The sequence below is a fragment of the Ascaphus truei genome, chromosome 2 (genome assembly GCF_040206685.1).
Source record: "Ascaphus truei isolate aAscTru1 chromosome 2, aAscTru1.hap1, whole genome shotgun sequence".
Lineage (NCBI taxonomy): Eukaryota > Metazoa > Chordata > Amphibia > Anura > Ascaphidae > Ascaphus > Ascaphus truei.
The window spans coordinates 12,817,970-12,834,238 of NC_134484.1; the positions used below are offsets into that span (position 1 = coordinate 12,817,970).

Genomic DNA, 16,269 nt, shown 5'->3' on the forward strand with positions numbered 1-16,269 from the left:
GTTTATGAAAGTGATCTTTAGCTGTCTATTAACGCATACAAACATCTGCCAATATCGCACTTGTAAAATATTCTTACCATTTAATCCCTTATTCTACCCGGCCCACTAAAAACGCAGTAACCCTTTAATGGACTCCCCCTTTTCTCTTAAGTATCCAATCTATGGGGTATTTCGGTGTAGAATTCCTGCAGTCCTACACACGAAGACAATACAATATATTAATACAGCGGTGCACAAACTGGGGGGCACGTCCCCCCCGGGGGGCGTGGGATTTTCTAAGGGGACGCGTGGTGGCAGAGCCCCCGCGCTTTTCCCCCAGGCATGTAAATTAAATGCCGTGGGAGGCGTGAGGCCTCTGCAACTTCACTTACCTGCTCTCAGCCGGCTCTTCCCTGACGCGTCGCCTTGACAACGCGTCACGTGACGCCATATGACGCGTGGAGCCCGAGAGCAGGTAAGGAGGGGGGGGGGGCGTAGGCATGGGGGAGAGCGAACTTAAAAGTGTGGGCACCCCTGTATTAAGACACAGGACTGTTAGAGCCAAATTGTATCCAATACATAATCAGAAACATAGAATTTGACAGCAGATAAGAACCACTTGGCCCATCCAGCCTGCCGCCCATTTTCTTATCCGTTGTAATACCTCTGTACCTCAGACCCCATTTGATTATTGGTTTGCTTGCATATTTATGTCAGCCTTATGTCTATCACTAGCATGTTTGAATTCCCTTACTGCATTAGACCCTAACACCTCTGTTGGGAGGCCACGCCACCAAACCACCCTTTCCCTGAAGTAGTAGTTGCGTTTCCCGAGCCTGCCACCCTCCATTTTCAGAGCATGACCTCTTGTTATACAGTAGCACTTCTGTCTCTAAGGCCTTGCCCCCGCTGCATGCTGCAGCGTCCGCTGTGGCGGACGCTGCGCTCACCAGAGCCCTCCCCGCAACGGCGCCGGGCCCGCTGCGAGGGGGGGCCGCAGCGCTCGCGCGAGAGCTACTCCTGCTCTCAATAGAATTGAGAGCAGGTACTCGCGTCGAGCGGCTAGGCACGCCCCCCGGCGGTTCAGCCAATGAGGGCGAACCTGCCGGGTGACGTCATGGCCGCGCCCCCGTCACTCCTGCGGCACGCCCCCCCCGGTCTCTGCTCCTGCAGTGAGCTGCAGACCGGGGAATCGCCGGAACGCGCAGCCGAAAGCGCGGGCGCGCATTAGAGCGCCGTGACCGGGGCCTTAGCCTAACATATGCTTCCCTCCTCTACCTTGTTGAAACCCTATATACAGTATATTTGAAAGTATTTATCATCAGAGCCCTTCTCTTTATTCTCTCCTCCAAGCTGTAAATATTAAGGTAATTCAGTCTTTCCTGATAAGATGTATGTCAGGCACCATTTCAGTAGCCCATTTTAGTACAATCCCCAATTAATTTATGACCTTCGAAAGATATCTCTTTAAGTGTTCTCTAGGTGAAGTCTCACCAATGATCTATAAAGTGACATCCTTACCTTTCTCTCTGTGCTTCTAATAACTCTCCCTATACAACCAAACACCCTGCTAGCTTTACCCATTGCTTTCTTTTAAGTCATCTGAAATAATGACCCCTATAGTAGCTAGCATTATAGTGCCAACAACAACATACTCTGCCTCTGTATTTTTTTGCTCAAGTGCACAATTTTTGGCAATTAAGTATATAGTTGCCCCACTTTTCACCATTCCTTTAATCTACCTAAATCAAATCATTTTGTAAACTCTTCCTGGAGTGCCAACCCTGTGGCATATCCCCTGCAATAGGCATATTTCCCACCCACACCTCCTGTAATATAGCCAATATAGATATTAAAGATCACTGGTCCCAGAAATGATCCAGAGGTACTGCACTGGTCACCTTAATACATATTACTTGCCTTTTTAAATTCCATTTAAGGCCAATGTTCACAACACTCAATCATATTATCGCCTCCCACACACAATGTCTATTATGGGTCGGTTTGAAACGGCCACCTGGGTCATTTTGTTTGTTTTCTTTCCATTATGCAACTCTTGTTATTGCACAAAAAAGTTTCATGATTTATTGTTCCAACTTATTGCATTTTTGTTTTTCTTGCAAATGCTTTATACAGTACATATGAGGGGAGAGTATCTTTTCACATTGATTAAAAACTGCTTTATTCTAGATATCTTCTCTTTCATTTTATAAGATTATTTTAATACTACAGTTTATACAAGAGTCATTCAAAGAAGCAATCCAAGACGCTTTAAAAAAAAAGCTAACGTTTTTGTTTTAATATATGCAGCCTTTGATTACCTTTATTGAAAACTAAATACCCAAGTTGCTGATCAATTCGTTGTCCCGTGATCTATCAGCAAAATCCTGCTTCCCAGGGTTCACTAAATGGCTGCCTTTCAATTTCAAATTAATCCTTCAGGTCAGTGTAACTCAGCAGCTACAATATATTCTTATATTACTAATGTAACATGGTATGTCGCATAATACCTCTCTTTCCCACATAGTATAACCGTTATGTAAGTCCTGTTAGCTCCAGGCAGTAACAGGTTAAAATATGGGCCAGTGACCTCCCCTTATGCTCCACTTGCAAGTGAAGGAAGTAAGGTGGTGACTCATGGCCTGTGTACAGCCTATCAGAGATAGGTACAGTCCATGAGCCTGCTCCTTCCAGAGACTTTCAAGTGGGAGTAGCAAAGTTGGTTTAGTCTTGCTCTGCCTGCGAAGGAGAGAGCATGGGCTGCCAGACTCTCCCATGGCGTGGATGAGCTGGCCCACCCAAGGCCTAAAGGTCTGGGGACCATCAAGACCCAAGGCCCCATACTATCGGATAAGCACCATCCAGAAGTTCTGGGACTTTGGACATCAACATCTCTGCTGAGTGAAGAACTGCTGCAGTATGACCAATAAATATATCTGTTCACTATACCTCTGCCTTGGTGTCAGTTCCTGGGCAGAAGGTGTAAGAAGTGTTGTGGTGGGAGCCAGCGCCCTGCATCCCAGGAGCCCATCACAGCTGGAGGGGCTGAAGCACTGATATAGAACCAGAGAACCCCAAAAGCCTGTTCTGTTGTCCCTTACCATTGCGGCTACTCGGCTCTCCTGAACCAGCAGGTATGCCTCAGCACCACACTAACATAGTAATGCAGTGTATCTCCCAGAGGGGGGAACTGTGTTACACGAAGGTAACATTATCTATTGTTAGTTTACATACAGCTAAAACTGCTGGAAATATTAGCAACAAATTATCACAAACAGGAAAGTGTTGTCTTGCACTGCTGGGGAAGTGTGCTACAGCCTGCTGTAGAAATCAAAGGATGCTCAGTATATTAAAACTCATTAAAAATGACGGAGTTGAATTAAAAAAAAACAAAAAACACTCATGTAGGATTTTGCTTGGATTGCTCCTGTAATGTGAGTTATTCCAAGTCATTTTAAAACAGAATCCAAATGTGTGTACAAAGTCCATTAAGAAAGTCCAAAGAAAGAGAAGAATAAAATAACCGTTTTTGACTGCCACTCCTCTGACATTATGTTCAGTTCTATAGCGATCGCCACACGCCCCCCAAAGAGAACTTCCCGAAAACGTAACAAAACAGTCTGATCTGAGAACTGGCCATTGTGTCAGATCAATAGCACGTCTGCGGATTCAGGTCTGGACCAAAAGGATTTGTTGCTGAAATGGAGGGAGAGAGAGAGAGTGAGGAAGGGGAATGTTGTGAATAGGAAACAAAACCTCATGAGATCAAAGTGAGAAACGTCTGTATGACAGAACACTAAGCATACAAATCAGCCCTTTAACACTGCCGTGACTGCTGTGTACATACTGTATCTATGCTGGCTCCTAATAGAACACGTCGGGGCCAATCGCTTTACTATATTTATTCAAAAATAAATTAAAAACAACAACATGTTCAATCAGAAAGCTTCAATTTCACCAGGCACAGGTTATCATCGGCTGTTATACTAGGTGTCACTAGGTCACGGACAGTTTTCTCCAACCACAAACTTAAAGGTGCAGTCCCGTATAAGTCCAAAATTAACTACTGGAGTTTAAAGGTTGAAAGGGTTTAATGATGGTGACACTTGTGTCTTCTCTAGACACAAGTAATTTTAAATACATTTAAAGATATCTTTAAAGCAGCAATACTATATTATTCCATATTTTTCTTATTGGTGTAAGTAAAGCATGTGGCAATGTATAATTCTACATTCTTACACAAGATGGCAATCATTTGGTGCTCCTGTTACTGTGTAAAAATCCTGATTGTGTGACTAACATAATGCCTGCTTCAGTCAGTGTAAGGCCTCGGGCCGCGCTGATCAGCGCCCCTGCTCTGCCTCGCCTGCTCAAACTGGAGCTTTTTTGTGTCCTGGCAGGCGAGGCAGTGAGCGCGCTTTGGGGGCGGTGCATAGAAGGGGCGGAGGCAGGCCGGAGGCGTGTCGGGAGGCGGATCAGAGGCGGGAGGCGGGGCTAGTCCCTCGCTCCCATTGGATGTGAGCGGTCACGTGACCGCTCCTCCGCTTCCCTGAGCGGCAGATTTTAAATTTGCCTGTCTCTCCAAAATACCTGAGCCTCCGCACGCATGCGGAAGCGACTGCTAAAGCCGCGCTGATGACAGATGCAGGGGGTAAGTGCATCTGCTCAGCGCGGCTCACCGTACTATGTCCCAGGCCTAACTCAGCAGTTCCAGTTTGCAGCTCAAACTGCTGGGAACATTTGGCAACAAATAATAATAAACAGGAAAGTGTTGCAAAGATCTTGCACTGCTTGGGTTATTGGTTAAAATCCGCTTCAAAGAATGTTTTAAAACTCAAAAATGGCATTAAGAAGAGTTAAATTAAAAAAAAAAAAAATGCAGTATTATTTAACACTACTGAACCAATTTATTTATTTTTAATCCATACAGTCTCACGTTTTGCGGCTTTAAATACTATTATAAATCTTTTTCTAAAAAGTTGGTGTGTAAATATTGGGGCGTGGGGGGGGGGGCATTTACCATTTTCTTGCAACACTGTGTGAATAACAGCAGCAAGTAAAGTGCTCTCTTAGGCCGCGACCATGTTTAGTGCTTGCGCGCTTCCGCTCGGCACTGAGCCCCTACAGCCGCAATGAGAGCGGCTTTAGTAGGGGCTCGCCTACGCTTCCGCGCACGCTTTTGCGCGGAAGCGTAGGTCATAGGAAAATTTTAAATTTTCCCGCTTGCCGGAGCGCAGGGCCGGTCACGTGAGCGGTTCGTCCAATGAGGGCGAACCAGCTCCGTGACGTCACTGGCCCGCCCGCCGACACGCCCACGGACAGCGCGCTTTCCCTCAGCCTCAGCGCGCCAGCAAGAACCATGGACGAAGCCTTATACTCTTCCCCTCCCATAGCCCAGGACATAGCTGAAAACGAGAGGTAACTCTCAATGTATTACTTCCTGGTAAAACATTTTATAAATAAATAAAATAGCTGCCAATTCTGTGACAAGGAGGGCTTAATAAGAGAACCTTACATTGACATATATTGCTTTCTCCCCCCATGATCAAGATTTAAGCTCCGTTCGCACGCAAAAGGGAGATTGTTCTATAGCTTACCCCTTTTGGAAAGAAAACATACTTCTTTTAAATTCTCAAACAAACAAAAATATGCAAATGCACCCACATGTGGTATTTATATTTGCTGTATATATATATATATATATATATATATGCAAATATAGCTGTATGCTCATCTGCATGTCTTAGGCAGGTCTGCAACCCCGCCTTTCCCCATTATCACCCAGCATACAGCACTTCCACTGCAGCAAGGGATTCTGGGAAATGACATGCAAATGAGCACACAGTGTCACTTTTTGCCTCAATAACCATTTTTAACATGGTTCCCTATAGGCTTAAGCTTGCTGCATGGTCACAGCTTTGAGCACAGCCAGGGTTAAGGTGCATACCCAGAAAACCACCCACAGACAGCTGTTTCAACCTTGATGGGTCTCATCAGTGTGGGGTTGATTTTACTGGGATGCAAGAGAGGCTTATGGGATAGGCCAAACCATAATACTGAGTTAAGTTATGGTGAGTAAAAAAAGTGACAAAAACCCTCCACAGGAAAGCAAATATGCAAATATAGCTGTATGCTCATCTGCATGTCTTAGGCAGGTCTGCAACCCCGCCTTTCCCCATTATCACCCAGCATACAGCACTTCCACTGCAGCAAGGGATTCTGGGAAATGACATGCTCATTTGCATGTCATTTCCCAGAATCCCTTGCTGCAGTGGAAGTGCTGTATGCTGGGTGATAATGGGGAAAGGCGGGGTTGCAGACCTGCCTAAGACATGCAGATGAGCATACAGCTATATTTGCATATTTGCTTTCCTGTGGAGGGTTTTTGTCACTTTTTTTACTCACCATAACTTAACTCAGTATTATGGTTTGGCCTATCCCATAAGCCTCTCTTGCATCCCAGTAAAATCAACCCCACACTGATGAGACCCATCAAGGTTGAAACAGCTGTCTGTGGGTGGTTTTCTGGGTATGCACCTTAACCCTGGCTGTGCTCAAAGCTGTGACCATGCAGCAAGCTTAAGCCTATAGGGAACCATGTTAAAAATGGTTATTGAGGCAAAAAGTGACACTGTGTGCTCATTTGCATGTCATTTCCCAGAATCCCTTGCTGCAGTGAAAGTGCTGTATGCTGGGTGATAATGGGGAAAGGCGGGGTTGCAGACCTGCCTAAGACATGCAGATGAGCATACAGCTATATTTGCATATTTGCTTTCCTGTGGAGGGTTTTTGTCACTTTTTTTACTCACCATAACTTAACTCAGTATTATATATATATATATATATATATATATATATATATATATATATATATATATATATATATATATATATATATATATATATGTACATAATGTAACAATATTCTTCTATACATTAAAAAAATATATATATATTATATTTATACACACACACACACACACACACACACACACAGTTCAGTCTTTTTTTAATTTATTTTTTAATTCAATAGTTTCATGTGTGCAATCTCTAATTACCTAAAGAACTGCATAGCTGCCAGTCAATTCGTTCTCCATGTATTCATCGGCGAAATTTGGCAAAATCTTTAGATATGGAATATGTTTTTCCTCTGCTTCTGTCACTCAGTGGAAGCTCATGAATATTCATGAGCACTCCTGCACTGACATGTGCTAGAGGGAGGGCAGGGCTGACAAAGAGGTGTGCCAGGGCTTGTAACAGGACATGAAGGGGCAGTGCCTTAGCAAATGGCTGTTAAAATAGAATACAAGAAAATTGGTCTTTCAAAGTTGTTGTTTTAAAAACAGAAAATGCTAAAAGTATTTTTTCTTACTACAGAACTGATTTATTAAAAAAAAAACACACATGCAGGATATTGACTGAACTGCAGCTTTAAGCTCCGTTCGCACGCAAAAGGGAGATTGTTCTATAGCTTAATACACACACATATACTTATATATATACATATATACATATATATATAATGAAATTGCTAGTGTTTTGGAGTTTCAGCGCCAGAGAAAGAATAGTGGTGCACATTGAAAGACTGAGGGCTGGAATGTAGAATGTTTTTTACCCTGTTTTTTGCGATGTGCCAACACATTTTTCATACGGCTGCAAGTACGAGCCCTCAGCCTTTCAATGTGCTGGGCACCGCTTTTCTTTCTTTGTCGCGGTGCTTCTTATATACGTCTGGAGCACACCAAAGGAAGCCCAAACCTACAGGGATCCTTTGAGTACCTCTATTGTCTCTCAATGAAAGCAATTTTGTTCAATGAAGCTCTATGGGCTGTTAATTTCTAATCTTGTGTATAACATTAGATGTTGAGGGACATACTGCATATCACATCAGGGTCTTCCAAAGAGGAGTAGACCTCTGTTTCTTTTGTTCACATGGATTCATGTTGAAATGTTACACTGATATATGTTACTTCAATCAAGAGGACTTAAATTGGTCTGTGGGATCAATAAGCCTAAAGTGTACGTGGACTTGCATATAGATGCGGTTTTGATTATATACTGTATGAATCTCGGACATTGCACACAGGGGTTTTTTGATGTACTGTTTTTGGGCTATGCCCTCATTTTTCCTTTTGGAGAGTTACATGGACTTGCCCTTTAAATACAATAGCTGGGCAGAAAAATAATATGGCCCGGGTCTCTGGAGACGGTGCATTCCAGAACACCACCTTTAAGGGGCAGTTCTATGTGAACTGCTGCAGAGGTCTCACCGACCTGAGGTTTCAGAGATCCCTCTATTTTTTTGGCATCTCACGCTCTTGGATTCTGTTTTCTATACCTTTGTGTCACTTCTCATTACTTTGATACTGAGCCCAGAAAATCAGGGACCCTAGAGATGGATTAAAATAGCCAATTAGACAGTAAGCTCCTCGGAGCAGGGGCTCCTTGTGACGGTAGGGAGGGTTTGGCCCGGGATTAACGGGGTTACCCCCCAAGGGCCCCCCTCTAACCTCGCCAGGGAGACAAGGGGTTAACTGGGCTGAGGCCCAGAACTGTGACTTAACCCTTGTTAAATAACATGAAAATGCTTATTCCCCTGTGTAAATGTATTCTCCCCTGTCCCATTGTAATGTCTGGGTTAATCAGTACCTGCATAACACACACACTGGGTCATCAGGGGTTAACTGTGTAAGCCCAGTGGGCTAACTAATGCGTTATCTGTGTATTCCCTTTGCCTCATGGGCCTGCAACTGCCTGTGTCAGCGTGTAAGTGGATTGCCTTGTATGGGTGGCCTCTTATGTGAAATAGCTGCAGGGCAGGGATGTCTGGAGCATGAGGGGAAAGGGGGGATATTTTAACCTGTTTTGCCTGCCAGCGAGGTATTCTGAGCTGGTGTCTTAGAGAAGAGAAGGTTTTAGAACCCCACATGATAGATGCAGATGGGGGACATATATTTTTGATATTTGTGGCTCACTGGGGCAATTTTACAATGCGCATCCCAAATGCTAATAACCTCTGCCTGCCTTTGTAATGCGTACCAGGAACCAAATGGTCTTGACACCTTAAAGCTGGGTTACCTCTGTATGCTAAATAGGACATCCTGCTAGATTTGAGCCTGGCTTCACAGGGGAATTGTTTATGCGAGGAGCTACCAGCCTGCTTCAAAAGGTTTTATTGATGGGGCCAGGGGGGGGGGGGCTACCCCCAACAGGATATCAAAAGTGAGTAACTTTAATAAATATAAGAATATTATGAGATGTCCTTGGCTGAACCAGCTAAGAATTACATACGTGTATTGGCGGGAGTCAGCCGATCTTTGAGAGTCTAAACACTGTATATGTACCTGCTGCTAAATGCCAGATATTAATATCTCTATTAATGTTCATATTACAATGTAATGTTGGGTCTCCCTACGAACGTCAGGTGTCACAGAATGCAGTAATATATCTCACCTGACTGTATGTTTTACTGAACTAAAGTTATGCAATGATTTGCAGTAAATATGAAATTTTGGTTGAGTCCTGAAGAACCCCTGTTGTGATGAGCAGGAAAGGAGAATTTACAAACCTGATCATCAAAGACTAAGTGACTAATTGCTTATGCTTGGCCCAACGGACAAAAGGAATTAACCAGGGTAAGTGTAACTTTTCACACTGACCATGGAGTTCCAACCCTAGCTTCAAAAGCTTCAAAGAGGATTTACTAGACGGCACGGAGCCGTAAACTGGGAAGGAGGAAGTTAAAATGATATATAAGTCAAAGCCACCCTTTACCCAAGTTGTTCATGTTCATGTTGTTCATGTTGTCCATTGTTCTGCATGCAAATGATCTTCAGGCCTGCATGTCATCAGGCCTGTTGTGCTTTACCATCTTGATTGCTGAGAAGAAATGCCATGCAATGTCTTGGGTTGATTGCTGCATGAAACTGCCAGTCCAGCTGGGACTGTTTTCATTATTTTCATCTTTTAAGTAAGTGTCTATATTTTGCCTGTTATTTGTACATATTTGCTGTGTTCACCTTTATCAAGGAATAAAATCACTTTATTATATCTTAAGTCTCGTCCCAGTTCAAACCCAGGTATATATATATTTATATATAGTTTTGGTGTCAATTACAGCCTGTCGCAAGCTCTCGTGACAGGCTTGTAATTAACTGGTGGCAGCTGGCGGGACTGAACTGGACCTGGATTACAGTATTCTGCGGGGTACTGTGATCCAGTGGGAACTTGATGGTAATTGCAAGTTCCTGGGACTAAAGATATTGAACACAAAGTGTACAACATATAACACAAGATATGGCACCTCCTCACTGTTCCCCTACTTGTGAGAAGCATTTCCTCCAGAACCAAAGTGCCGGCCATCCGTCTGACTGGAGCCGGGCACTGAGACCAGAGGAGTGCATCAAGTCGGCGCGGGGAGCAGCAGCCAGCAAGGCTGAGAGAGAGACAGCAATCGGTGAGCATGAAACCCGGCAGGCTGAGCAAAGATCCACAGCTGCAGTTGCTGTAACCATCAGACATGTGGAGGGAGCGGGTGGTCTTGCACCAGGAGAGGTATTGGCCGTTGCGGCGGCCAGTCCATTTTACCCAGAATTGCTGGCCCTGATGTTTGCGCAGGGAGAGATGTCCCCAGCAGAGCGGCTCGAGCAGCTGAAGCTGGCGATGATCCGACCCACTTATCCCCTCCCAGAGCCCGGCGCTCAAGCCTCTCCGCTCTGGACTCCGTTGCCCCTTGCTGGGGTTAGTCCACCGGCGGCGGAGGAGCTCTGGAATGAGCCCAGCGCTCAGGCAACTCCGCTCTGGACTCCGTTGCCCCTTGCTGGGGTTAGTCCACCGGTGGCGGAGAAGCACCGGCAGTTGCTGCGGCACTGCCAACCAATGGGCCACAATAATGCCCAGTGCCCTGACCGTGCGCGGTCAGGCGAAGAAGCCCCTCAGGGCCAACGCTCACGAGCTGCGGAAAAGATGACCCAGTTAGCGGCATCCTCTGATGGCTCCCGCCCAGCCAGGGCGACAACCCTCCTCGGGACGTCTCCTGGAGAACCTGGACGGGCTGCATCAGCAACAGTGGCGGAGAGCAGCGGCCATCCACCTGATCCCGGCGGAGAACCAGCGGCGGCGGCAGAGAAGACGCCGCCACTCCGGCATCCTGCCGGCGGCAGTTTTATTCGGGGGGAGGGACAGGGGTTGCGGGAGGGGGTTATTTTACCAAGTTTGCATGGAGCTGTGTTCCTCCACAAAGACCTGGGACCCTTGTCCTGCACCGTTTTACCTGTACCCAACCCGGGCGCTGTTGCGGCAGCGGCCCGGTGCTGCCCAGCCCAGATGGGGCCGGTGGCGGCCGCTCCAGTCCCCCTGCAATTGGGACCAACGAAGGCGGCGGTCTCTGCGGGGACCAGCAAGGTAAGCCAGACCAAGTCGCAGACTGACTCTGACTTATGTTTCCCTATGACTGTACCCTGTTGTTTCACTCTAGGGGTGACTGGGGGGTGGCAGGAGATAGGGGCACCAGGGGAGGGGAAGGAAGGGCAGCTGGTAGGGCAGTCAGGATTCCCCATTACCCTGGCGGGGCAGCAAGGGGACTCTCAGTTAAGAGCCCCACTGTTGCAGCCTTGCTCTGGGCCGGAGGTATCAGGGGTTGTGGCAAAGTTAGACCACCCCCAGATTATCTGCCAGCCAAGAGCTAAGGTGGGTGCATCTGCACCAGCAACCCTGAACTCATCCCTGGTAATGGGGAGACAGTGTCAGGGAGATGGCCTCACTCAGGTGTCCCTAGGATCCAGGTTAGGATTAGTTAGGGAGAAACAGAGTGAGGGGAGGCTGCAGGTAGGTAGCCCGCATCAGTTACCAGGGGAGGGGAAGGAAGGGCAGCTTGTAGGGCCGCCAGGCTTCCCCATTACCTGGGCAGAGCAGCAAGGGGACACTCAGTTAAGAGCCCCACTGTTGCAGCCTTGCTATGGGCTGGAGGTACCAGGGGTTGTGGCACAGTTAGACCACCCCCAGATTACCTGCCAGCCAGGAGCTAAGGTGGGTGCATCTGCACCAGCAACCCTGAGCTCACCTCCGGTAATGGGGGCACAGCTTCATGGAGAGGGGCTAGCCCCGTTAGCACCCAGCTCTAGGGTAGGATTGCCTGGGAGAGGGTTGGGTGGGCCAGTGGGAACCGGGGAGGGAAGGCAGCAAGTGAGCCAGCCAGTTTTCCCCGTTGCCCTGGCAAAGCCTCAGGGGGTGTCTCAGATCAGCAACCCCCTGTTGCAACCTTGCTATGGGCTGGAGGTACCAGGGGTTGTGGCACAGTTAAACCACCCCCAGATTACCTGCCAGCCAAGAGCTAAGGCGGTTGCATCTGGAGAGGTGCCCCTGAGCTCATCCCTGGTAAGGGGGAGACAAGGTCAGGGAGGTAGGTGCACTCAGGTAGTTCCAGGGTCTGGGGTAGGATTGCCCAGGGAGGAGAGGAGTGCAGGTGGGCTGCAGGGAGGTAAGCAGCAGGCTGAGGTGCTGGGCCTAGGGGAGGCTAGGCAGGGAGGCACCATGGAGCAGGGGGAGATAGGAGGTCAGTGGGGTGTTAGGCAGCTGGCAGAAGCTAGGGATGGGCTAGGTAGGCAGAAGGTCCCTTGTTCTGACTGGCCAGGAGTGACCCCTCTGACAGAACCCCCTGGGTTCCCGAAGGAGAGGCTGTGGGTAGATAGGCAGCCAGGGAGGATAGTCAGGAGTATAGCAGAGCAGCTACAGGGTGGCACAGAGCCAGGGCAGGTAGGGTCCCTACAGAATAGTGACATAGCCCTTTCCCAGACTTGGTTGACAGGAAAGCGACGGTCTGTGCTGGATAGCTGGTCTCCTGCAGATGCAGAGACATGCCAGTCTCTGGGCAGTGTGCAGCCTGGACTGCACCGGGGCCCCTTTACCATGGACTTGGTTCCCAAGGCACTGGGTGGGGGGCAGAGGGAGGCAAAGGAGAATGCCCGGCGGCCACGGTGGAGCCCTGCTCCCCAAGATCTGGACTTTACAATCCACTGTGGCCAGGACAATGTACTGGTCAATGCCGGAGGACAATTTTGCCAGGCCAATCCCTCAGGACGTATTGAGTGCGTCAAGAGCGCCAGTGGTATCCCAGGGCCATGGGGAGGCCGCTGGGGTACCAGGGGCCCTTGAGCAGGGGAGGTGTGACGGTGGGGAGGGTTTGGCCCGGGATTAACGGGGTTAACCCCCAAGGGCCCCCCTCTAACCTCGCCAGGGAGACAAGGGGTTAACTGGGCTGAGGCCCAGAACTGTGACTTAACCCTTGTTAAATAACATGAAAATGCTTATTCCCCTGTGTAAATGTATTCTCCCCTGTTCCCCTGTCCCATTGTAATGTCTGGGTTAATCAGTACCTGCATAACACACACACTGGGTCATCAGGGGTTAACTGTGTAAGCCCAGTGGGCTAACTAATGCGTTATCTGTGTATTCCCTTTGCCTCATGGGCCTGCAACTGCCTGTGTCAGCGTGTAAGTGGATTGCCTTGTATGGGTGGCCTCTTATGAGAAATAGCTGCAGGGCAGGGATGTCTGGAGCATGAGGGGAAAGGGGGGATATTTTAACCTGTTTTGCCTGCCAGCGAGGTATTCTGAGCTGGTGTCTTAGAGAAGAGAAGGTTTTAGAACCCCACATGATAGATGCAGATGGGGGACATATATTTTTGATATTTGTGGCTCACTGGGGCAATTTTACAATGCGCATCCCAAATGCTAATAACCTCTGCCTGCCTTTGTAATGCGTACCAGGAACCAAATGGTCTTGACACCTTAAAGCTGGGTTACCTCTGTATGCTAAATAGGACAACCTGCTAGATTTGAGCCTGGCTTCACAGGGGAATTGTTTATGCGAGGAGCTACCAGCCTGCTTCAAAAGGTTTTATTGATGGGGCCAGGGGGGGTGGGGGGCTACCCCCAACAGGATATCAAAAGTGTGTAACTTTAATAAATATAAGAATATTATGAGATGTCCTTGGCTGAACCAGCTAAGAATTACATAAGTGTATTGGCGGGAGTCAGCCGATCTTTGAGAGTCTAAACACTGTATATGTACCTGCTGCTAAATGCCAGATATTAATATCTCTATTAATGTTCATATTACAATGTAATGTTGGGTCTCCCTACGAACGTCAGGTGTCACAGAATGCAGTAATATATCTCACCTGACTGTATGTTTTACTGAACTAAAGTTATGCAATGATTTGCAGTAAATATGAAATTTTGGTTGAGTCCTGAAGAACCCCTGTTGTGATGAGCAGGAAAGGAGAATTTACAAACCTGATCATCAAAGACTAAGTGACTAATTGCTTATGCTTGGCCCAACGGACAAAAGGAATTAACCAGGGTAAGTGTAACTTTTCACACTGACCATGGAATTCCAACCCTAGCTTCAAAAGCTTCAAAAGCTTCAAAGAGGATTTACTAGACGGCACGGAGCCGTAAACTGGGAAGGAGGACGTTAAAATGATATATAAGTCAAAGCCACCCTTTACCCAAGTTGTTCATGTTCATGTTGTTCATGTTGTCCATTGTTCTGCATGCAAATGATCTTCAGGCCTGCATGTCATCAGGCCTGTTGTGCTTTACCATCTTGATTGCTGAGAAGAAATGCCATGCAATGTCTTGGGCTGATTGCTGCATGAAACTGCCAGTCCAGCTGGGACTGTTTTCATTATTTTCATCTTTTAAGTAAGTGTCTATATTTTGCCTGTTATTTGTACATATTTGCTGTGTTCACCTTTATCAAGGAATAAAATCACTTTATTATATCTTAAGTCTCGTCCCAGTTCAAACCCAGGTATATATATATTTATATATAGTTTTGGTGTCAATTACAGCCTGTCGCAAGCTCTCGTGACACTCCTCTTCCTTAATGTTACTTTTATGTCTGAAGCACTTATTCCCATGACCTGTTATTTATATTATTTGTTATTTATATGATTACAATATGTATTGTGAGGCGCTATGTACAGTACATTTATGGCGCTATATTAATAAAGACATACAATACAATCAGTCAATCCTCAAGAAGGATAAGGAAACAAAGATACTGAAAACAAGGTTCACCAGTAGAGCCGACTAATTTGTCCCAGTTTGTTTCACATACAGTAAGTTGCTTAAAATCTATCAAGAATTTGCGAAATTGGGCAAAGTTAATTTGAATGCTTTTTGTTAAAAATCGGGAAAATGTCACTTACATTTTCTTTTATTATTGAACACAAAAGAGAGCACTTTAAGAGCAGTCACACACATTCCAGGTTTCAGCTCACCAGATTTACAAAGAAACTGTTAAAAATTAGCCACCATTTTAAAATCATTTAAGGGGGTGGTGGTTGCTACCTGCAAGTATTTAAAACTGTGCAGGTCCCTTTGTCATCATCAAATTATGGAATATGTATACATGAACAACATCAATTCCCACGTCAGCGTGTCCGTGGCTAATTTTGAGGCTATTGGAAACAAGAGTACATTAATTAAATGTAGCCCTCTTTCCTACGGCTCTAGAGTGACTACTGGTACTGCACACACCTGCTGGCTCAGGGAGATCTGGGCCTCCGCTAGCTGGGAGCCTGGGGTAATAGTAACAATATGGGCAGCGCCTCCACTTTCCCAGGATCCCCAATAAGCGAGATTCCCTTGGGCAAGAACAATAGCAACACACATCGGATTGTAACTGTTTACTACTAAGCATTGATAGAACCTTATCTTTTAGTTATGGCAATAACACACCTATGACACACAATATAGTATTAACCCTCAACATGCAATATAACACCTGTGGCTCGGCCACTCAGGAGAAATGTCACTGTCCCGTCACCGCGTGCCCCACACCGTCTCCATATGAAATATAGATAATTATATAAGCTCAGTTCCTTGGTCACTCCACCCAGTGTCCCCAAAGAGTCTCTCCCCAGGCGGGATCAGCGCCTATTTGTACCGGTGTTGGTGCACTTTAGTAAATACCTTCCGGTCACTGGGGTGACCAGCAACAACTTCAAAAAGGATCCGCCGATCCAGTGCAGTCTCTCACACAGGGATGATGCACAGCAGCCTGGGCCCAAACGACTGTCACCAACCGCAGCTCTGCAACACTGTGTCCCTATCTGTCTATGCAGTAAGGTTATGTGTCGCTGCCAATATAGGGCGTCCCTACAGCACCACAAGCTATGGCGACTCAGGGGCCTGAGGGGAAATCTGGCCTACGCAGGTGGGTCACTGACCCCCTGCACACACACTACCTCTCCCCTTGCTCCTCCGGTGCCCTCTGACTAGC

General features: G+C 46.8%; 1 protein-coding gene across 6 annotated transcripts in view; it reads right to left on the reverse strand.

Annotated features, from left to right (window-relative positions):
• The window catches only part of RHPN1 (rhophilin Rho GTPase binding protein 1), a 96,025-nt gene that overhangs the window by 55,171 nt on the left and 24,585 nt on the right, over positions 1–16,269 (reverse strand). The window lies entirely within an intron of this gene.